The sequence below is a fragment of the Amblyomma americanum genome, chromosome 1 (assembly GCF_052857255.1).
Source record: "Amblyomma americanum isolate KBUSLIRL-KWMA chromosome 1, ASM5285725v1, whole genome shotgun sequence".
Taxonomy (NCBI): Eukaryota; Metazoa; Arthropoda; class Arachnida; order Ixodida; family Ixodidae; genus Amblyomma; species Amblyomma americanum.
In genome coordinates, this window is record NC_135497.1 from 404,342,622 (window position 1) to 404,365,873 (window position 23,252).

The following is a 23,252-nucleotide window of genomic DNA, read 5'->3' on the forward strand; positions in this document are numbered from 1 at the left end:
GTTTGAAATGCGTGACCCGCTCCTGTGTCCACTGTCGCAGAGCTCTGTCCGGCACGCCCTCTCCCAGCGATGGTTTGAGAAGGTGCACCCGCACCCAGCGGAGAGAAACGCCACGCGTGGCAAAAGTAATTTTTGGGAGATCAACTACCACAACAGGTACGCATCGCCTCAAGTGCGCCTACGGAATGGTGAGCTTCGGAGGCATTGAGCGGCGAGCTTCGACGGCCGACGCCTCGTCTGACAGCGATAGCATCAGAAGCGTCATCGGGAAGGCTGTGTTACGGTGACTGGTTGAAGGGAAGTGACGTGTTTAGACGGGAGCATTCCCATGTTCTGGAATAAATTGACATCACCAGACGGGAGCATTCCCGCCTGCTGTAGAGAAAAAACATCAGCAGACCGGTGGTGACGTCACATCGGCTAAAGATAGACGTCAAAAGCTACTAATGCTATCGCACTGCCAACACAAAATGAAAAATAGGCGTCCCTGTGAATTTTTCTTTTTTTGTGACGGTTGGGCGAGGCAGTTCCGGCTAGTAAAATGCCTCATCCTATCATCGTTGCTCTCTCCTTCGCTGAACTTACGGCATACTGTGCACTCAGTGTGCAAAAGCATTGTGGCGCACCCTGATTGTAAATATATACCGCGGAAAAGGGGAGAGAAAATTTTTACGCTTTTATTTTTTCTCGAGCCGGCAATTCATAGTGGAGAATTCGCCGGTACCATCCTACAAGCTGCATACCTCTTTGACCGCTACAGCATGTGAAACCCATTGACTGGCCGTGTTCTTACCCGAAAGCAAGATTGGCTCTAGCTCATTCGTCGACTTTGAAGGAATATTAACGAGAACAAAAACACACCCCACACACGGGAGACCAGGACCCACACAAACCTCCTTATCCTCCTATTCCTTCTCCTCTTTAACTTCCAGCCGCCAAGGTGGCTCAGTAGTTATGGCGCTCGGCAGCTGACCCGAAAGACGCTGGTTCGATTTCGGCCGCGGCAGTAGAATCTCTATGGAGACGAAATTTTAGAAAAACGTGTGCTGAGCGATGTCAGTGCACGTTAAAGAACCCCAGGTGGTCGAAATTTCCGGATTCCTTTATTACAGCGTCTCTCATAGCCTGAATCGCTTTGGACGTTAATCCCCATAAATGAAACCAAACCTCCTTACCTTGTTTCCGCGTCTTTTTACCCTAGTTACTATCCCCTCCGGCTGGGAGCAAGCAAAGCTCTGCTCGCCATTGCGGCGCATCACTCTTGTCTTCACTGGGTATTGCGGCCATTGCACACTGTGACGTGTTGCGCGCTAGCACCTCTTGAAAGACGGAGGAATGTGAGGACGAAAGAAGGCATGCTATACTTTCAGATCAGGAGAGCAAGCTGCCGGGCTAGTTGGTGATGCATGTTGTAAACATGGAAGCGCAAAAAACTGGACGACGGACAGAGTAAGGGCACACAAAAAACAGGTTCACGAGCGCTACTACCAACAGTTTATTCATGCTGAGGTACAGGAGTTATATAGGAACAGAATTGTCGAGCATGCGCGTGGAAAAGGCACACAAACAGCACAAACACACAAACCGCACATCAGACATGCGCACAAGTTAATCAAAAAAAGAATCTAAAAAGGCACATTCCGATAAATAAACGTGTACAGACGTGTCACTGACACAACGATCGGACAGCTTTCGGATATTATAAGACTCTAGAACGAGCCTAGCCTTATCATTGCCGGTCTTGCCTCGAACCGTGGTTTTCTCCAGCCTTGCCCTACACGTGCACGAAGCAATGTGACGCACGAGATTAGCACTAGTGTCTTTGTTTTCTATGTTTCTGGCATGCTCCCGTAGCCGGTCATTTTGGCCAACGTATGAAGCTCCACATGAGAGGTGAATGCAGTACACCACTCCTATTGCACATTTGGTGTATGCGATCCCATGTTTTTTGTTGCAGCCCCTGCCGGCACAACCCATGATGCGGGGGCATAGCTTAGATAGCTTATTGGGTGCTGAGAACACCAAAGGCACACGGTGCCCGCCAGCCACTTTTTTAGGTTGTGCGTGAGTTGGTGCACGTAAGGGACCACCACTGGCGTCGAAGTCGGGGGCTCAGACCTTTTTTGGGCGCCTTTGTGCTTCTGCAGGAGGGTTTCAGCAAAAGCTGAAATGATCGGGCCAGGGAAGCCTGCAGATAAAAGTCGCTCGACCTGATCATTGACACTCTGTTGCATTTTATGAGGGCAAGATTTTTTAAGCGCAGACTCCAGGCAAAGCGACGCAATACCTCGTTTAACCACCTTGGAATGAGCCGAGTCGTAGCTGAGGAGCTCTTTGTTGGCTCGGGGGGAGTACATCCAGCAAATATGGTCTCGGCAGAATATAAGCTTGAGGCCTAAAAAACGCAACGCCTGACTTTCTGGTAGTTCATGGGTAAAAACTAAACAAATGAAACAATATGGTCAAGGGATGTAGAGTTCCCTGGTCTTAAAATAATTAAAAAGTCGTCAACATATCTAAAAACTTTAAAAACTGGCCCCCCTTGAAAAGTCTGTGCAAGAAGGCGGTCACTTGAAGATAAAAATATGTCACATATAATCGAAGCTACACACGAGCCTATACAGATACCTTTACGCTGCAGAAAAAACTGGTTGTCATGAGAGATAAAAGTTACCTGCAAGTAGTATTCTAGTAATCTTAAAAAATTATCTACCGAAATTCCAGCTGAGTTCTGGAAGGCCACAGCCCCCGAGCCTTCAATGCTTTCTCTGACCGAAGCTAACAGCTCAGCATGTGGAACAGAATAAAACAAGTCTTGTATATCAATGGAAAAAGCTAAATTCATCCGATCGTTGGTCTGCACAAAATCGGCAACTTCTTGTGACTTCTTAATCAGAAAGGGGTCATCAACGGGAATGTGTTTAAGCTTGCTGAGCAAGAAACGGCTGACGTTGTGTTGCCACGAGCCCTTCTCGCCTCCGGAAAGGGGTCACGCCAGATTGTGTGGGTGCCCTTTTTGTTCCCGTTAAGCCTTCGTGGGGACATGTGAAGCGTGTTACCAAGATTTTGCGCTGAGCTGTGGCGACAGATCCGGCTTTACCAAGACTGGCTGAGGGTATTGTGCCAAAGCATGTTCCCTGTGGGGGTCGCTAATAAGAAGCTAATGGACTTGAAGCTTCTAGCGTCGCACCTTATAAAACAGCAATGGAGAGCTGTCCTAGGCCATCTTCTGACCACGTATTGCAAGATTAGGCCGGAACACAAGAAGGAACGTGTGGTCTTCACCGGTGGGGCATGCGTTTCTGAAAGGATTACACGCGTCCTGGAAAAAGGCCCCAAATTCTGCATTCAACCTAAGGTAACCGCCCATGAACTCCTCGCCATCAACAGGACTATTGCCTCAAAGGCAAAAAGCGAAGACCAGGAACGTTGCCTACTGGACGGAGTGGACTGCTTAAAAAAGTGTGCTAAGTATCCCATGTCCTGTAAGACAGGTTCCATTGATGTCTTCTCCGTTGTAAAATATTTTAAGGACAATGATCTTAGCTTACTTCAGTCTGATAAAGAAGGCATGTTTGTTGTCATGCCTAATGGCCTCTTCAATAAAAAAGCTCTCCAAGCGGATCACAAAAATTTTGTGCGCGTTAAAAGAAGCCAAGCCAGGGTGAAAACAAAATTCATTGCCTTTTGCAGCAGCCTACATTTGTCGTCCTTGACAACTGCCATCAATGCCAGCTCAAAGAATTCCCTGGATGTTTTCTTCTCGGCAAAAACGCACAAACCGGATATGCAATTTAGAACTATTGTTAGCGAGAAGGGCTCGTGGCAACACGTCAGCCATTTCTTGCTCAGCAAGCTGAAACACATTCCCGTTGATGACCCCTTTCTGATTAAGAAGTCACAAGAAGTTGCCGATTTGGTGCAGACCAACGATCGGATGGATTTAGCCTTTTCCATTGATATACAAGACTTGTTTTATTCTGTTCCACGTGCTGAACTGCTAGCTTCGGTCAGAGAAAGCATTGAAGGTTCGGGGGCTGTGGCCTTCCAGAACTCAGCTGGAATTTCGGTAGATAATTTTTTAAGATTACTAGAATACTACTTGCAGGTAACTTTTATCTCTCATGACAACCAGTTTTTTCTGCAGAGTAAAGGTATCTGTATAGGCTCGTGTGTAGCTCCGATTTTATGTGTCATTTTTATCTTCAATTGACCGCCTTCTTGCACAGACTTTTCAAGGGGGGCCAGTTTTTAAAGTTTTTAGATATGTTGATGACTTTTTGATTATTTTAAGACCAGGGAACTCTACATCCCTTGACCTGATTGTTTCATTTGTTTTAAATACTTTTAATCGACTTGGGAAAGGTTTAGTTTTTACCCATGAACTAACTGAAAGTCAGGCGTTGCGTTTTTTAGACCTCAAGCTTATGTTCTGCCGAGACCATATTTGCTGGATGTACTCCCCCCGAGCCAACAAAGAGCTCCTCAGCTACGACTCGGCTCATTCCAAGGTGGTTAAACGAGGTATTGCGTCGCTTTGCCTGGAGTATGCGCTTCAAAAATCTTGCTCTCATAAAATGCAACAGAGTGTCAATGATCAGGTTGAGCGACTTTTATCTGCAGGCTTCCCTGGCCCGGTCATTTCAGCTGTTGCTGAAACCCTCCTGCAGAAGCACAAAGGCGCCCAAAGAAGGTCTGGGCCCCCGACTTCGACGCCGGTGGTGGTCCCTTACGTACACCAACTCACGCACAACCTAAAAAAAGTGGCTGGCAGGCACCGTGTCCCTTTGGTGTTCTCAGCATCCAATAAGCTATCTAAGCTATGCCCCCGCATCATGGGTTGTGCCGGCAGGGGCTGCAACAAAAAAACATGGGATCGCATACACCAAATGTGCAATAGGAGTGGTGTACTGCATTCCCCTCTCATGTGGGGCTTCATACGTTGGCCAAACTGGCCGCTGTATTAATGACCGGATACGGGAGCATGCCAGAAACATAGAAAACAGACACTAGTGCTAATCTCGCGCGTCACATTGCTTCGTGCACGTGTAGGGCAAGGTTGGAGAAAACCGCGGTTCTAGGCAAGAGCGGCAATGATAAGGCTAGGCTCGTTCTAGAGTCTTATTATATCCGAAAGCTGTCCGATCGTTTTGTCAGTGACACGTATGTACACGTTTATTTATCGGAATGTGCCTTTTTAGATTCTTTGTTTGATTAACTTGTGCGCATGTCTGATGTGCGGTTTGTGTGTTTGTGCGGTTCGTGTGCCTTTTCCATGCGCATGCTCGACAATTCTGTTCCTATATAACTCCTGTACCTCAGCATGAATAAACAGTTGGTAGTAGCGCTCGTGAACCTGCTTTTGTGTGCCCTTACTCTGTCCGTCGTCCGGTTTTTTGCGCTTCCAAGTTAACAACATACTTTCAGAGGGTCGGTGTTTCTACGAAACACGAAGCCAGTGACAACGTATACGAACGTCACTTCATTCTTTTCATTTCACTTGTTGGTAACATCGAGGAATCGCTGGAATTACACATTGGAGTGGTCAAGTTCATGGCATATTAAACAGAAAATAAGTATCCCGGCAGAAAAACGAAACACAATTTACCGTGGTGTTATGTGATGTTAGCTAACGTATTTTTAAAATACTGACGGTGTTCAGGACGAGTGGTTTCGGGTAGCGGCTCAAACGCCTATAGATGTGCGATTGACAAAGCTCTCTGAACAGCCCTTACACCCTCCCACTACCATCATAACCGGTGCACTTGCAGGCCGCGCGGATGGGCCATGCCGGAGGAGGAGGAAATGCCGAGCAGATCGGTCCAGGAAGGTGTCTTCGACCACTCACTGGCTGCCCTGATGGAGCCCTTCGTATCGCCGCCGTTTCGCCACCGTCACCCCACCAGGCGCCACTAGCCGGCTTCGGGGAGCCCTCAGAGCCTACGCCGTCCGTGTGGTGTGCGCTGCTGTCGCCACAAACGGCGATGCAGAGGCAGCGGCTGCCTATGGCGCGGCCTATGCCGACCCCTTCACTAGCGCCAACCCTCCAGTCAAGCAGCGCGGAACCCTCCTTGATGTCTCCCCTCTACAATATTCACCTGTCGCCGCCGGCCTGGTGCATCGGCATCGACGAGATTCCTGTTGGCAGCGAGTTGGGCCCGCTTTGTGCTCAAGTACGTACTCAGCAGATTTAGTCAGGTGGGCAGATGACGTTAGGAAGTCTGCAGGAACAGTGTGAACCACAACAGTATCCGCCGCGGTGGCTCGGTTGTTAGAGCGCTCGGCTACTGAGCCGCAATTCCTGGGATGAAACCCCGCCACGGCGGCTGCATTTCGATGGAGGCAAAGCGCAAATTCGCCCGTGTGCTGTGCGATGTCAGTGTACGTTAAATATCCCCAGGTGGTCTAAATTATTCCGGAGCCCTCCACCACGGCACTTCTCTCTTCCTTTCCTCTTTCACTCCCTCCCTCATCCCTTCCCTTAATGTGCTGTGCGATGTCAGTGCACGTAAAAGAACCCCAGGTTGGAGTCTTTCACTACGGCGTCCCTCATAGCCTGAGTCGCTTTGGGACGTTAAACCCCCATAAACCATAAACCAAAACCTTCCCTTACGGCGTGTTTCAGGTGTCGAATGATAAATGAGACAGATACTGCGCCATTTTTCTTTCCCCCAAAACCAATTATTATTATCGTGGAGTCAAAGCCTAATGACCTCTCGAGGGACATTTAAACATCCCGCAATATCAACACATAACAACAGTGATGATGTTACTACACAGTTCCTCATTGGTCTTCATGGACGTGGCGTCATTCCACTACCTGTACGAAATGCTTGTGAAGAGATAAAAATTGCTGCTGGCTCAGCTCCGGTTAAACCTGGTGTGTGCGCGATAGCTGACCCGAAGAATACGCAGCTTCGCTTACGGCTTCTCGCTGTCATTTTTCCGCTTCTTGACGGCGTCGTTAGGAGAGCCGCCCTCTCGTTGTTCGGCGTCTCTACCGCGCGCTTGGCATTCACGGCTTTTTGGGCTCGTTGTTGACTTGCCTTATACCACGCCACAACTTCGGGATCCGTCCACGTGGCTTTCCGCAGTCGCCGTTGATGTCGGTCGCAGTATACACGCGGACTTTCCGCTTCTTCGCCTATTGTTCATCTGAAGAACGAGCGTTTCGCACCCTATGCTTATGAAGGGGCCGAGAAATGACGCGCATCTGTTGCGCAACTGCGCATTCGCGATGCAACGATGCGTATCGTTGGCGGCTACTGCAGTTGTTATACGGGATGGTTCGCCTAAGCCGTTACACAATTTTTTTTCAATATGCTTTGAGTCAGACTCCTTATCTCGCCTTAGCAATGCCAGCGTTGTAGTACACTAGAATACAGCGGAGACGTGCTAACTATTAGCCTCGTTAACTAATACTGTCACGTAGGCTATTTCCGTAGGTAAACAGCCTTGCAGGTAGATCAAGGACTAAGCCCGAAGAATTAGGCACCGCAGCGGTCAGCAAAAGCGGCCGAGGAGAGAGCACGAGCCGCGCACTTCTTTACCTCAGTAAACATTGCAAATGACCATGCGGGTATTTGCCGGGTTCCACTTCTAAATTTCTACCTTCACAGATCTGACCTGGCGGCTTCCCATTGTGCCCTTTTTGTGCCAAACTTGAGACAATAGACCACTTCCTTATGTTCTGCCGCCGGTTCTCTCATTTGAGGACGCGTCTTTTGCAAATTCCATTTCATCAACTGGGCTTGCCTGTGTCTTCCGCGGTTGTTCTTTCCATTGGCGCTTCTTTGCTTGGACGAAGAGATAGGAGTGTGCGCTCTGCTGTGCAAAATTTTCTTGAAGAAACGCAGCGACTCCCATTCTAATTTCTTTTTCCCTCAGTCAGTACGACATTGAAACATTACAGGCATTGTATACTGTTATGTACATTTAGCCATTGTCCCTTCCTCGATCTCCAAGTTAACAGGACCCCTGTCCTTCCGTCTTCCCATCTGTCAGACCATATACTATTACCACTCCTGTTCCCGTCAAAGCTTTCCTGTATCGAGGAATTAACTGCCTGTGTCATGGCCACTCCCTTGTAGTATGCATGTGCCTGCAACGTCTGAGGCCTTCCTTCCTTCCCACTCGGGGGGATTGGCCAAGGTGTAGTGGCATAAACAAAGAAATTTCCTTAGCAGATTACGACAAAATTATTTTACCATCATGCCTGAATTTTGAAAAATTTATCAATAAAAACGACAGAAGAATTTTTAATGTTAAATAACAGACAGAATTCTGGGGAATATAGAAGAGCTCGAACAATATTAATGAAATGTCTGAAATCCTCGTTGTTCCCTTCAGCGCTGGAGGTAATATTGAATATTTACTTGTTTAAGAGTTGCAGTTCGGCTTGTTAATTATTGCGAGGTATGTAGGCCACCGTAAGTAATATGATCATCACTTTCTAGAATTTCGAAAGCGCTGTTACTCTTGGCGCTGCCTCCCCAACAAATGTCGTCACATTGCGCGAAATACATGCGCTTTCGAGAAGCTTGCAGACAAAACAACCTGTCTAGTGCAAGTAACAGTTCGAAAGAGGCAAAATTTCTTAGGCCACAGTGGCGAGGGTAGCCGTTTTTTTCATTATTCTTAAAACTGATATGAATATCATAGTGAACTACACGCCTTTGAATGATTAATGCGTTTAACAGCAACAGTCAGTATGTTAACTATTCAATACTAGTTAACCAATCGGCTAGTTAGCACGTCTTAGCTGTATTCTGACGTACTGCACCACTGACAATGTTACGCCAACAAAATCATCCTAACTCAAAAAGCCTATTTTTAAAAACTGTGTAGAATGTTAGGTGAAAATGTGCACAACAAAAGTACGTAGTAGACGTACGCGCAGTTACAACAGTATTGCATCCGTAAAGGAGAACGTTGCCATGTGGACTAATTGGTATACTCTATTGGTCCGCGTAGCATGGTAGTCTACACCGCTGTTTATAAAATTGGGAACTTTGCGCTGTAGCGGAGAAGTTTTGTAAATACGCCGCCAGTGGACGTTGACTGTCAACTGTACCAAGATTTAGTCTACAGGCTCCTATATTTGCGCGTTTGTTTTCCCTGCGCCGCTCACAACTGTATTGGCTAAGCACGATCACCTGATTGAAAAGCATCCATGTGACAGCCCTTTCGGGCAGCTGGTGTTCGGGTGCTTTGCGGAATTTTATTTTGACCGAGTGCTCATGTTCAGTGAAAAGAATTTTTTCTTGTCAATAACGCGCAATTCCAACACAGGTGTTCGCTATTTCTTGAAAAAAATTGTGAATTGTGTCGTTTGCAACAAATGGCGCTACACATCCGCTTGGCGAGTATTTTGTGCCTTATCTTTGCTCGCTGCGACTTACGCACGACACGCCAGTGGAACCGACCAGCGGGGCTACGGCCATCTTTCGCCACACCAGAAGCCGCAGCTGGCTCTTGCACAGGAACCGCATACGCGACCAGAACTCTTTTTCTCGTCAGGAAATGTATCCAGATCAAGAGGCAGTGATGCCTCAGCAGCAGTTCCTTCCGCGACCGGGACCATCAAATTCGCGAGAGGGAACCCTACCGCATCCGGTGCTGCCTCTGCCCCCGCAGTTCCCATGGCCACCACAGGGGTCCCCACTGCCAGGAGGACCCACTTCGCTCCCTCGACATGAAGAGACCGGGCCATGGGGTAGGAAACCTGGATTACAGCCGCGATCTGGGCGGCTACAATTGCCGGGGTGGCCATACGTAGGGGAGCCTGTGTTTGCGGCGATCGCCAACCCGAGGAGGGCCGTCATGATGGACGACGGGATGTGGTACATCCTGGTGTATCCGGGGTTCCCTGAGAACGACAAATGCTTAGCCCGAGCCGTATGGCAATGGGAGGAAGGAACTCCCGCGGATGGCGTTGCACTATAACCAAGCCTGCGGCACGTGCTGATAGCAGCCAGCACCTGGGCGACGGGCTGGCGCCTTCCCTAGTTGGGATCTGACAGGTTGACTTTCACGGCGTAACTGCGACCAGGGCAAACATATTAAGAGTCGGAATTTGTTATTATAGAGATTTAGCATAGAGGTCACGTATTAGCGTCATACTGGCTTTTGCTTTCATGTTTTGCTTCATATTTTGCTTTCATGTTTTTATATATTCGCTTGCATAATCTGCTCCGTGTCTTTCAAGGTTTTAATGCATTCCCCGACTTTTTGAGTAATTTCTCACTGTTTTTGTAATGTTACCTACCTGACCACTTCTTCTCGGCCCTTTACACCGTCATTTTATCGCCGTTATAACTTTTAATTGTTCCCTGTTTTCTTGTAATCTAGTGGCACGACCACACTAATTGGCTGTTATCACTGCGGCAGCCCTGTTACCCAACTTGTCATGTTTTACATTTAAACGTCTTTCCACCATTAGAAAATGTCCCTTGTGAGTCAACGCCGGTCTGTGTCGTTTCTTCGCGTGTGAGTGTTTCTTCCTTTTAAATGCATTACCAACTTGCCGGGAACATTGCTTTTTCAGCTGTTATTAATATGATCCAGTTTGTTACACAGAACACGCACATTAAACCAGTGCTGCTCATTCCTGGAATAAGGTTCTAATTTAGTCGGACTGCGTTTACAGTGGTTTATATTTCTCATTAACAAACCGGTTCAAACAAGCTATATGAGCCAGTCTTGTCTAATTAAGATTCCTGTATCATTTCAATTGCCCGCGGGCAGTCGTCGAGAATCATTTATTCTCCTTAAACTTAAGGATGATGTTCCAGTCCTTTCAATATATGTGTATAAATTTAAGTAATAGGAAACCCTCAGTAAGCAGTGTCAACATTCGAATTGCTTGACTGCGTATGCACAACGTTACAGCCTTAAACGCTCTATCATACATCGAAATCATAGGCAAAAATGCATATAACCTTGACTTTTTCTTCTTATCCTTGTACAGGAACGCGCCCGCTAATCAATTTCTAGTACCATAACCACTTCAGATTTATCACAAGTCAAACCTAAGCGCCAACCCTATAATTTCTGAGGCCACTTCGTATCAGTCAGCGATAAAAGCCTCAGAAATAATCCAGGCGTATCTGACGCGTACCTGTTTGTAGGAGCAAGTCGTCTCAAACTCGCACCGCATCACGCCGCAGCTCGTCAGGACGCTGATTTCGTCCATCAGCGCACAAACCGCGGCAGAGGGGTCCGCATCGAGGATCCAGCAGAGCAGCCTGAACAGCGTCTTGCCGTGAGTGGAGCCCAACGCCCACCATGTAGCGGCGACTGAGCGAGAACTGCATGGCGACCCGAGTGTCTCGCGGCCAAGCCGAACCCTTGCGCGTAATGGTCGGGCTTATCCAGCCCGGGTAGATTTGTCATAGCGCCAGTGACGCGTCGTCTCCCTTCAGCTTCAGACCTGCGGATAAGAAGCACCTATTCGAAAGAGTGGTAGACGTCATGGACGACAGCCATTGCTGCCACGGACGCGAATCGGACTGGCAGTGTGGTCACGTGACTCACATTCGAGGCTGTGCCAATTACTGTTGTTGATCTTTTTCTTTCAAGGCCACAATTATTATTGGAGCAAGAAGTGATGAAGGACGAAAAACACGAACACTAATTCGTTATTTCAAAATTGAGATTCCGGTGTTATCTGTGCTCAAAATCATTTATTCAGTGTCGCGCTTTTCTGTGTTTTTGTTTTATCAAACGAAATCCATTCTGTGTCGTTCCTGTTTCAGTAAGTTTTTCTCCTTCATTTCACCCTCGTTCATATACGCCAATTTGGAGATTCTGCCTTGCGATCACTTCAAGAATTCCCTCCGGTATTCCTCACCAAACTCCGCCCAGTTCTGCTTCATCGGCATGTGCCATATCTTAAGAGGCATTCAACAACCACAAGAGCACCAGCGTGAGTGACAGCCTTTCCAGCTTGTGTGAACGGATCTGTTCTGAACTACTGCTTCGGGATATTGATTTATTATCCAATGCCCAAACACGACCGCGGCGTATTTGGCCGCGCTTAGCCTTGGTGTCAAAGCAGAAGAGATGAGTCACGGTGGTGTTTAGCGTCACATCCCGTGTGTATTGATCAGTTTACAAACAATCAAGGCGCTATGTGCATGAAATTGCAACCTAAACAATTTATGGTTGCGGTGAAATCGGTCACCCGCAAGCAGAAGAAAGCTATTGTTCACCGCCTTTCGAAGCCCAGGTTAACCGAGGAGGGGGAAACCGCAAAGTGAACCGCACACTAGACATGAGCAGAGAGTGGCTGCTGCCGATATTTTGAGGGCGACAAACCAGCTTAATCGTGGCTCAGAGGCACGCGGGCGAACGGAATGATGCGCCAGGCTAACACAGATACAGCAAGAAAGAATCTCATGGGACTAGATTTCGCGCTTAGAAAATGCCTTAAATCTGTCGGTCATGGAGACTTAGCAACAAATTTTATTTCATTCATTTCTATAATGTGCGCTCTGCCGCTGTGTTTTTTGGCTAGTACAGGAGGATGTAATCGGGGAGTTGAGACAGAGATTGGGCGGGTTACAGGAAGAAAAAGCTCTGGCCTGTCTCCCACCATTGGCATGTGCCATTCTTTCATAGCAACAACAACAAATTAAAGGGTGGCGCAAGGTTACACTAACCATTCCTGGATTCTTTCATTTACCCGCCTTTTCAAGGTGGCTTAATGGTACTGCATTTCTGAGGGCGACTAGCAGCACCTCCAACGCAGCCATCAGTTTTGATTGGCTCAGGTGAATCAGCGGGGTCGGCAGTCTTTACCCCGGATACAGCTGCTGTACAGATCGCTCTCGGCCGCCAGCATTTCTTCACAACTGATCCGCACGAGACAATATTTAGACTTTGTCAAAGCGGCAGAAAAATTAAGTAGGATGTAAGACCCTCAACACACCCAGGTTAAACTGGATACGCTCGAAATACGCACCCAGGCCGTGGAGGTCAGTGATATCGTTTTTCGAGGCGCCATGCCTTTTTAAGTAGTTATACTTAAGGCTCGTCGTTTGTGCGCCACGCTACAATTTGCACCTGTCGCAGTTCAAGTTTCGGCTTGGTGCAAGTAAACCCACTAAGCCCTGGCACTGCATGCAGCGAAGTTGCAGGCCTTTCTGTAAAGATATCTTTTTGCTGCGTTCCACCTGAAGCAAAACTCTGAGATCTTCAATAAAATTATTAGAAGCTTAGGCGATCAGTACTCTATCATAACCCCTTTCACACAGGGCCGGCACCACGCGGCACTTCCTGAACTGCTGTCATCGCTGGACGCCGCTGTCGCCATTGCCAGTAGGGACTGCAAGCCGGACTACAGCCAAGGCATTGTGCAGGCAGGCGCGAGCTATTGTTTGGCCCCACACAAAGATGGCGGAAGCGACCGTCATTCGGCCGTCAATGGCGAAAGCAGGGTCAGTCAGAAACAGACTGAAAACGAAAGCATTCTTGCGCCGTTGAACAAGCCTTCACAGAGAGCAACATGTTTTCTGCCCGTGAATACAGAGGAAATGACGCACTGAAGAAAAGTATGCCAAACTAGCTCCAAATTGATGCCGCAGTCTCTCCAGTGGCGGTGTCTGAGCCGTGTGAAGCTCTCCGGTTTTCGGGGGCTGCTGCTGCAGTTCGGCGCATCGGCTTGCACGTCCTTGAAGTCTCAGACACATTAGGACCGAACAACACCCTCGCCAACATTGCACTTAGCGGAACCTGCCCCTTTAAAATGGCCTGCCCAGCATCACACCATCTGGAAGACACCAGATGTAGGCGGGCAACCGCGGCGACTCAAGGTGAGGAGTATACCGTTCTTCCATCATGGGACACTTATCCTCACTCACTCACTCACTCACTCACTCACTCACTCACTCACTCACTCACTCACTCACTCACTCACTCACTCACTCACTCACTCACTCACTCACTCACTCACTCACTCACTCACTCACTCCTCTGACAGAGGAATCATTCAAGAGGGGCACAACACGGTATGTTTTAAGCTGGTGCGTGTCAGTGACAAAGCTTTACAGCTAAAAAAATAAGAGATCTAAAAAGAAACCGACACACACAAAAAGCTTTGTCAACAAATAGAACGTTTATCAAATCAGAACGTTACACCTACAACCTATAACGCAATTGTCCGAAATACCAAACATCTCAAAAACCCCAAAAAACAATAAACGCACAGCACCGCGAGCCAAATTCGGCCACGGAAATCATTAGTCTTGCCAAAGCTTCCCGGAAGACCAGTGGGGCACAAGCAGAGTACGCACATACTCGTCGTGGATCGTAAATTTCAGTTTCCAGCGCGTGTAACGTGCATGACGTCATTACTGTCCCAGTGTTGAGCAGCCACGGCAGTACCGACAGCCACGAGCGACGCAAGAAACTTCGCAGGCTCTGATTGTGCCATCACCAACTTCTGTCCCAGCTGCCTGCACTGGATCATGAATGGGCGGCCGCAGGGCGTCCAGGGTAGCTTCGTCCCAGGCGACCGCTAATGGCATCACACACATCCTTGTCATGCCTGCGCCAGTAGCTGCTTGGCCGGAACCGTCGGGACCGTCAGGATAATCAGGATGAGCGTCTCCGGAGTCCTTCGAGCTCCAATTTGTTTCACGCGGCTGCCAGACCAGTTTAGTGCGAGGGTGCTGAAGTATTATTCCGCTAAAGGTTGTAACAATAGTGCGGCAGGGGAAGGGATACGCCTTGTCATGCCTTCCCAAAGGATGCTAGGCTCTGAAGAATAGATCCGGGTGGCGCACCTAGCCTTCCCGAGAAACCTTCTATGTTCGAATGTGTATCGCGGCAATTTAATCGACAGCTACTGCGCCATAGATTTTTCACTGCTGCGAATCTTCATCATGCCACTGAAACGACAGTGCCTCTAACCTGACGCTCTGCGGTACATAATGTCACGTACAGAGTTGGGCGGACGAAAATTCGTGAGGGCGAGGGTGAGGGAGGAAAGCCATGGTGAGGTGAGGGCGAGGGTTGGAAGATATGATGAGGTTTGAGTTAGGGAGGGCAAAATTCACTGTTTGAGGGCGAGGGTGGTGGCCCGAACTCTTCTCCGGGCGAACGCTGTTGTGTGTGCAGCCCGTTATGAATTCTCGTTTTAAAGCGCTAGTTCTAAAGGTGAAGATTCCCGGGGAAAACGTAGTTTCTGCAATGTGGAGGTACATCAGGCGAACCAAAAACGTGGTGGCCGGACATCGTATCCGTCGTCGCGATGTACTACATAGCCGAAGAAAGCGCTCTTCAAACTCAAAAACCCTATTTTTGCAGAATGTGTAAAGTATCCGGCGAAACACCCTGTGTAGTGCGCTAACAAGGGGCCACTGGCCGGGCCGTGCGGGTGGCTGCAGTTTCTACCGGAACCATGGTACCGGAGTCAACATTTTCATTATCAGCTCCGAGTCTGCCAAATGAACAGAGTGTATAGTAAAACACTTAGAAATTATACTTAGTAAGGCTGTTGAATTCCCAAGTTCTATGCTTTCTTTGCCGGAACGAAGTCATATATTTCAGCTCAGTGAGATTTCACCGAATTCGCTGCACCTCAAAAAAAGCTTCTTCGAAATTCCACTGTCAAGTCAAAGTTTGTTGGCAGCGTTGGTTTAGAATTTTTTCATTCACGCGGTGAGTGGTTCAGTACCGCTCATATCTTCTGTATATTTTCTCTGGAACTGCGGGACAGGGAAGCGTTGCCACAATGTGGTGGGCATAGAACCAAGATAAACCACCACGAAAATACTATGCAAATAAAGCAGCAGCCTAACCACCTTGGTCTGAATCATCGCTCGCTCGTTCTTTCTTGTACGATGTGCTTAAAAAAAGTTGTACTGGTCTCCAAATAACATGAACATCTCTTGGTTTATTTCTGTCCCTGGTAAGACCTGTGACTGCGTAATCGCGCGCTCGATTTCAAGAAACAAAGTTCTAGCAGGCATGGTAGGGAACTGGCACTCAGCGTTTGTTTAAGGCGTAGACGTGCAAGAAAAAAATCACGGGCGCTTTAGTTTGGTGTTAACCACGAATTATAGTGCTTTAGCACCATTAGTCCTGTTTCGAATGGTTTCTCTTGACTTTCTGTCCTGTTGCTTGGCCTTAACGTGCTAACTTTGGTTGATATTTCTTACGATGAAAGTTTGCGTGATATTGCATTATTTTAGACGTGTACTGCGATAGCATTGGTCATTCTCTGCATTCACAGACACCTAGGAGTCCTGATTCTGCTCCAAGCACAGAGGTGCAGCGGTAAGCCTACGCGTCACTGCCTGCTATGACAGGTGCTGCCATCGGTGGGGCTTGTGAGACCTTTGTTGTTCCTGAAGAATCACTCGCGACTAATCATTAAATTGAACTGCCATGGTGGGCAGTTCTCACAATCCGATGGGAAGCTTGTGATGACGTCACAACGTTTCGCGACCAGGTGGCCGACGGGCTAGAAGCAGGCTTCGGAGACAGACAACCACTTTTCGGCGGATCGGAAGCGCTAGCTAGAGCACTAAAATGGCAATCACACGTATCTTTCACTCCAGACTCGAGGAATTATTTATTATAATTATTCAGTCCAAATGCTGCATTTTAGCGAGCCGTTCGAGTTGCAAGTTGCCGCGATAATGTTTTATTTCAAGCAACAACTTAAGAGCCTCACTGCCGCGGAAAGCCGGCATCGCACTGGGGGTAGACACTAGCGAATTTAAAAAATTTAAAGGTGTGGGAACGGGTTCCGAACCCACGGCGGCGCTAAAATTCAGTTCCGCTGGCCGCAGCTACAGACCCCTATGCCGGCGCCACAGGTTTTAAGAGTGATGTTTATTACATTGAAAATATATTCTATTTACATTGAATAAATTATTTATAGAGCTTTTAGGACACGCCACGAAACACATCGCAAAAAGACACAGCAGCAGGGCAGTAGACACGAGGTAAGGCTTAGCGCATCGCCAAGAAGAAGTACCTCTCCGGTTTTGAGTCGGTTGGCTGATACACATCCCCGAGATGAACAATCAGTTGAGAGAAATCTTAACACCCTCCCTGTACGAACTGCAAAGCTCTCGTGCGGTGCTTGCAATGTCGCGGTCTTCGTCACGTAGCCGCGTTCACGCGTGTTGTTCTTGAAAGTGCCAGTGTCTCATGCTGGAGTCTGAATGCGTGTTCTTCATCATCTTCTATCCGTGCGCGTCGAATCGTCGTCAGACGCGCATGCAGCAATCCGGACGAAATGTTGGCAGATTCGAAGCAGTGAAATTCAGAAGACCCATTGCCATGACAATGTCATTGGGTAATGGTAATTAAGGGACCTACAAAACTTCTTTGTTCGGAGTTTATTCTGTGCTTAGCACCTATTGTAACTGTCGTGGGAAACTCCACTGAATAGTTATCTAGATATTCTTGCCGTACATTAGTTTTTGCACACAGACAACAACAACGCTCACTTATTTAAGCAGGTCATTTTAGCACAATGGGCATGGCAGCAGCAAATGAGGCGCCATGCTGAAGAATCCGTTTTGCTTTGCTATCCAGGTTAGTTATTGAAATCTGTACATTGCTACAGTGACGATAGCTTTCTAGTGCTGTTGACCTGCCCACCGTGTGTTCAGCATTTCCTTTCTTGTTTGATTGTATTATCAAAAAATGTGTTGTCTTAATTGTGGCGGTGTTGGCACAAATCCTGGTTCGATTGAAAAACAAATGCTTTCGGAATTGCCAGAAGGCCAGAGCAAGGTTAATTCAGCAATGGAGGGCCTGCAGGCGTCTCAAGACATAGCTTAGAATAAACTTTCCGGTTTAACTCAGCGAATTTGTGGTATCGAGAAACAGTTGTCAGGCCTAAATGTCTTAGCCACGAAGGTCAGAGACATGGAATCGGCAATATCCGAACTTCAGGAGCAGCTTAGTACAGTTAGGAACCAGATAGACGATTTAGAAAATAGAGGGAAGCGAAATCGCCTAATCATTTACGGAATAAAAAGATTAGAGAGGCGACTAGCGAGGAACTGTAAAAGGAAGTTATTGGCGTTCTTCTGAAACATCTAGGTTTAACAGTGAGTGGTGTCTTAAGGTGCCACAGTGTGGATAAAAAGGAAAATAAAGCGCGACAAGTAATTTTTAAATTGCTCGAATTCCGTGAAAATATATCATTACGATCACGCCAGTAACTCAAAAACGCCAAAATCAGCTCAAAATCCAAACGAAAAAACTCTCAAAATCATTACCTGGGGCTTTTTATAAACGAGCTAGGGGAATACAGAAACAACTGTGGAAAAGCTCTCAGGAAAAGAGGAAAGAGAGCGCCGAGCTTTAACGCTAATTTTTGATAAGCTAAGCTTTGATAGCATACTGTATGGTTGGGATGAAACGAAAGATCCTCTCTTTAGGCTTAGAAATAAATCAAACCGATTCCAGACTAAGATATCTCAGACCCTGGAAATACTAAATATTATTTGCAGAAGTGTCCTAAAAAAAGACAACTGAGTTGGACGCTCTTCTGCTTTTTCAATACCCTGAAATAGCGGTTTTGACAGAAAATTTGGCTTAACACTACTCTGTTTGACAGCGAATTCGTTCCCACTGGCTACAATTCGTACCGAAAAGACCGTGATGGTGCAGGTGAAAGTGTCGGCATTCGGTTTAAATCATTCCTGCGAATTTTACCTTTACCTGGTGTACCCAATGTAGAGTGCATTTTTGGTACAGCGTACTATGGAAACGTTAGATTTATTTGAGCAATGTAGAGACCCCCCCAACGCTATCTTTGCCGGATTAAACGAACTGAAAAAATATTTTTGCACGATTGGAAAACCCGATAATCGTATAATACTGTCAGGATATATTAATTTGCCAAAGTAGACTGCTCAAATTTTTCAAGGTGAAGCTATGTTGGGAATTACTCTTGCCTTCGACTTATTGCATATTGTAGAAGAAAACACCATAATTCAGGGCAATTCATCAATGCTCGACCTCTTTTTTTGTCAGCGGATCAATTACTGCCAAAACAAATATCCAGATGGTAGACGGAATATCGGATCACAAAGCTGTACTACGCGCCACTGCAGACGCCGCTTTAGATAAGAAGCCTAAACATTGATCCTATCGAAACTTTTCTCGAGCTTTTCTCGTGATACCTTATAAGTATCTCGAACTCCTGATCACTAATGATCTCACTTAGACTCAACAGGTTGACTACGTAATGACTACGTTAATTGAAAGTTAATCTTTCTGAGGATGTCTTTGACACTTTCTACTCATTCTTTGCGACTACTCGCATACAGAACCAAAATTCTGCCGATACTAGAATATGCATGCTTTATTTGGGACCCTTTCACGAAAAATTACACTAATAAAATAAAATGGTGCAATTAAAAGCAGCTCGCTTCATTTATACTAGATTTGGATGTAAGTCAGTGACAGAACTCTTAACTAAAAAGGATTGCCACCATTAAAGCAAAGAAGCCGTTTGTCACGACTAAAATTCCGCTTTCAACTTATTAAAGGCTACTATAAGACAGATCTCACGATAATTTCTTTTTCATCTGGCTACACCATTGGGCAAATGTATATCCGCAAAATAACGACATTTACCAGGCGTAATAAACGTTTTAAAGTATTCTTTGCTTCCACGAACAGTAATTGAGTCGAATCTCCTAGCCAATGACCAACTTTCAGTATCATCTATGACGACATTTCTTTTCAGTATTTTTTGGAAATGTGTTCAGAATGCTTATTTTCCAAAATTTTTAAACTACGTTATTCTTTGTTCTGGTGTTGATTGCCTGTGTTATTACGATGTGTTTACAGGTCTGTATTCAACCCTGCTAAAATCCCCAGTGGGTTTTGCATTATAAAGAAAATAAATATAGATAACAATGAAATGTTAAAAGTGCATCTCACATGTATGCATGCAGTGCGTGCCAGAAGTAAAGCCAGAGTGACATTTTAGGTCTCTACTCGCAACAGTGTCGGTTTTGTGTCACGTATTAGTTCAAACAGCTTACACGCACGTACCCGCACACACACAACTGTATAAGCAACAAGCCTTGTCTGGTATGTTAACTCGGTAATATCGCTAGAAGTAACAGACTAGAAAATACAACTCGGATTTTAAATCGACTGTTAGTGAGTGTGAGGGTGAGGGAGCGCCGATGATGGGAGTGCGAGGGCGAGGGAGGACAAGCAAATTTTTCGAATTGAGGGTGAGGGTTAGAGAGGGCTGGATAACTTTACAAACTGAAGGCGCGGGAGAGGGAGACATAAATTGAAAATAGAGGGTGAGGGAAGAAAAGTAAAAATGAAGATATTTGCGTATATTTGTGAGGGAGACGTTCTCGAAGACCTGAAGCCAGGCAGGAGGAAGCGGTTATTGCTGCTGTTGCTGTCCTCAATATCGCGGTCATGGCGGTCGATAAGCTATAGCGCAAGTGCGGAAGCGCTACATCGTCTTCTTGCAGGTCAGCTGTGCGACGCCTCGTAATACAAGGTGGCAATATTCCCTAGAAAGCGCAAAACCGAAAGCATGACCGCCACGCTTTAGCGAAAAAGGAACCTAAACTACGCCAAAATTACAGGCAACTTATGAAGAGCACTGTTTACTGCAAAACTTTGACTCTGTAGCACATATTAGTGCACATAAATACAGAAAATATGAAGGTTAAACATGGCAGCATTTGTGCCAGGTGTAACTTCCCTGTCAAGAGACAGTCCGGAAATATTTCCACTGGTTCCAGTTTTTTTCGCTGATTCAACCTCCGATAGAAAATCCTCTCGGAATTGAGGCGGAACAGAAATGCATATTGTAAACGCCCTCGTCTCCAATATTCCGAATTTGCAGTACATTTAACAAAGAAGCCGTCGGAAGGCAATATATATGCATGCTTGAACGGGCAGAAAAATAAATATATCGTGTAATAGTTTTTTCATGCAAGCATGCGCAAATGTACGAAAATATGAGCGCAGAGGTTTTTCGCACATGCGCGAGACCACCAGAAAGTAACAACGTTGGCAATTTACTAACAGGCCAATGCCACGAGAATCGCGCTCCAGATCCCGTTCGTGGGAGCTACGCGCGCAAATCTGGCAGCGTAGTAACAATACTCCAGCCACAAAAACTGCATGCTGCATACTGATGGAGCGTTAGCCTCAACATCTCGTGTTCCGAGTCTCAGCGTTATGAATAGTCATCATCATCATCCTCATCATCATCAACAACAACAACATAATCAGCATCATCATCATCATCATCATCATCCTGACTACACCCTGACTATGCAGGGCGAAGGCATCTCCCATGTCTCTCCAATTAAACCCGTCCTTTGCCTGCTACGCCCACCCTATGACTGCAAACTTCCTTATCACAGCAGCGCATCTAAACTTCTGTGGCCCCTGCTACGCTTGCCTTCTCTTGGACTTCACTCCGTTCCCCTTAAGGAGAAGCGGTTATCTTGCCTTCGCGTTACATGCCCTGCGAAAGCCCATTTCTTCCTTTTGATTTCGACTAGGACGTCATTACCATGCGTTTTTTTCCTCACCGACTCTGCCCGCTTCCGGTATCTTAACGTTACGCCTATCATTTTTATTATTATGGCTCGCTGCGTTGTCATTAACTCAAGCTGAACCCTCTTCGCTAGCCTCCATATTTCTGCCCGGTAGGTGAGTACCAGTATGATAGAGGTGTTGTACACTTTTATTTTTAGGGATATTGGTAACCTGCTATTCATGATCGGAGAAAACCTGCCATATGCGCTCCGCCACATTCTTATCCTTCTAGTTATTTCTCTCTCATGATCCGGATCAGGTGTCGCTACCTGCCTTAAGTAGACGTATTCCGTTACCACTTCCAGCGTCTCGTTGTCAATTGTGAGCTGCTGTTCCACGCTCCAGAATATAACTTTCGTTTTCTGCACGCTAAATTTTAGACCCACTGTTCTGCTCTGTATGCCGAACTCATTGATCATGATTTGCAGTTCATGTCATGAGTGACTCAGCAAGGCGATGTCATCAGCGAACCGCCGATTGTTTAGGTATTTTCCATTAACTCTTATCCCCAACTGTATCAATTCAGATCAAAGAATGCCTCCTGTAAGCAGGCGTTGAATAGCATTGGCGAGATTGTGCCTCCTTGCCTGACGGCCTTTCTCATTGGAATTTTATTCGTGACTTTGTAGAGGACTATGATAGCTGTGGAGTTCCTATATATATCTTCCAGTATTTTGACGTAATGCTCTTCTACACAATGATCCCGCAATTCCTGTATGACTGCCGAGGTTTCCACTGAGTCAAATGATTTCTCGTAATCAAAGAACGCTATTTATAGGGGTTGTTTACATTCTGCGCATTTCTCAATAACTTGAATGATAATGTGAATATGATGTACTGTGGATTATCCTTTACCAAAGCCTGCCTGATCATTTCGTTGATTAAATCCAAAGGCTGCCCTGACTCTATTAGGGATTGCTTTAGTAAATACATTGTAGGTCACGGACATTAGACTGATCGGTCTGTAATTTTCAAGTCGTTGCCGTCTCCTCTCTTATGAATTAAGGTTATATTTGCGTTCTTCCAAGCATCTGGTACGGTCGAGGGGATTAGGCATTGCGTATACAGGGTGGCTAGTTTTTCTTGCAGAATCTCCCCTCCGTCCCTCAACAGATCTGCTGTCCCCTCATGCTCTCGAGCTGCTTTTCCCCTTTTCATTGCTCCTAAGGCTTTCTTCACTTCTACTCTCGTTAGTGGCGGAATGACGCATTGCTGTGCGCTACTGTCTCTATCATTACCGTTCTGATTACATTGGTTACTGTATAGATTTGTGTAGAACTCTTCGGCTACATTAACTATCTTATCCATATTTCGAATGAAATTGCCCTCCTTGTCTCTTAACGCATACATCTGCTTTTTGCCTATGCTTAGTTTCCCCTGCATCGATTTTAGGCTACCTCCGTTCTTTGGAGCATGCTCGATTCTCTCCTTATTAAACTTCCCTATGTCGGCTACCCTTCCGTTTATTTAATAACTTCGATACCTCTGCCAGTTGCATTCTATCTGCAGGGTTAGACGCCGTCATGTTTGACGCTTCTTAATCGGAAGTTTCGTCTCATGAGATAGCTTGCCATTATCCTGTCAAACTGTCCTACCCCATACTTGCAATGCGCACTCCGTAATGATAGCTGTCAGATTATCGCTCATTGTATGAACATTAAGGTCGTATTCCTCATTTAAAGCTGAATATG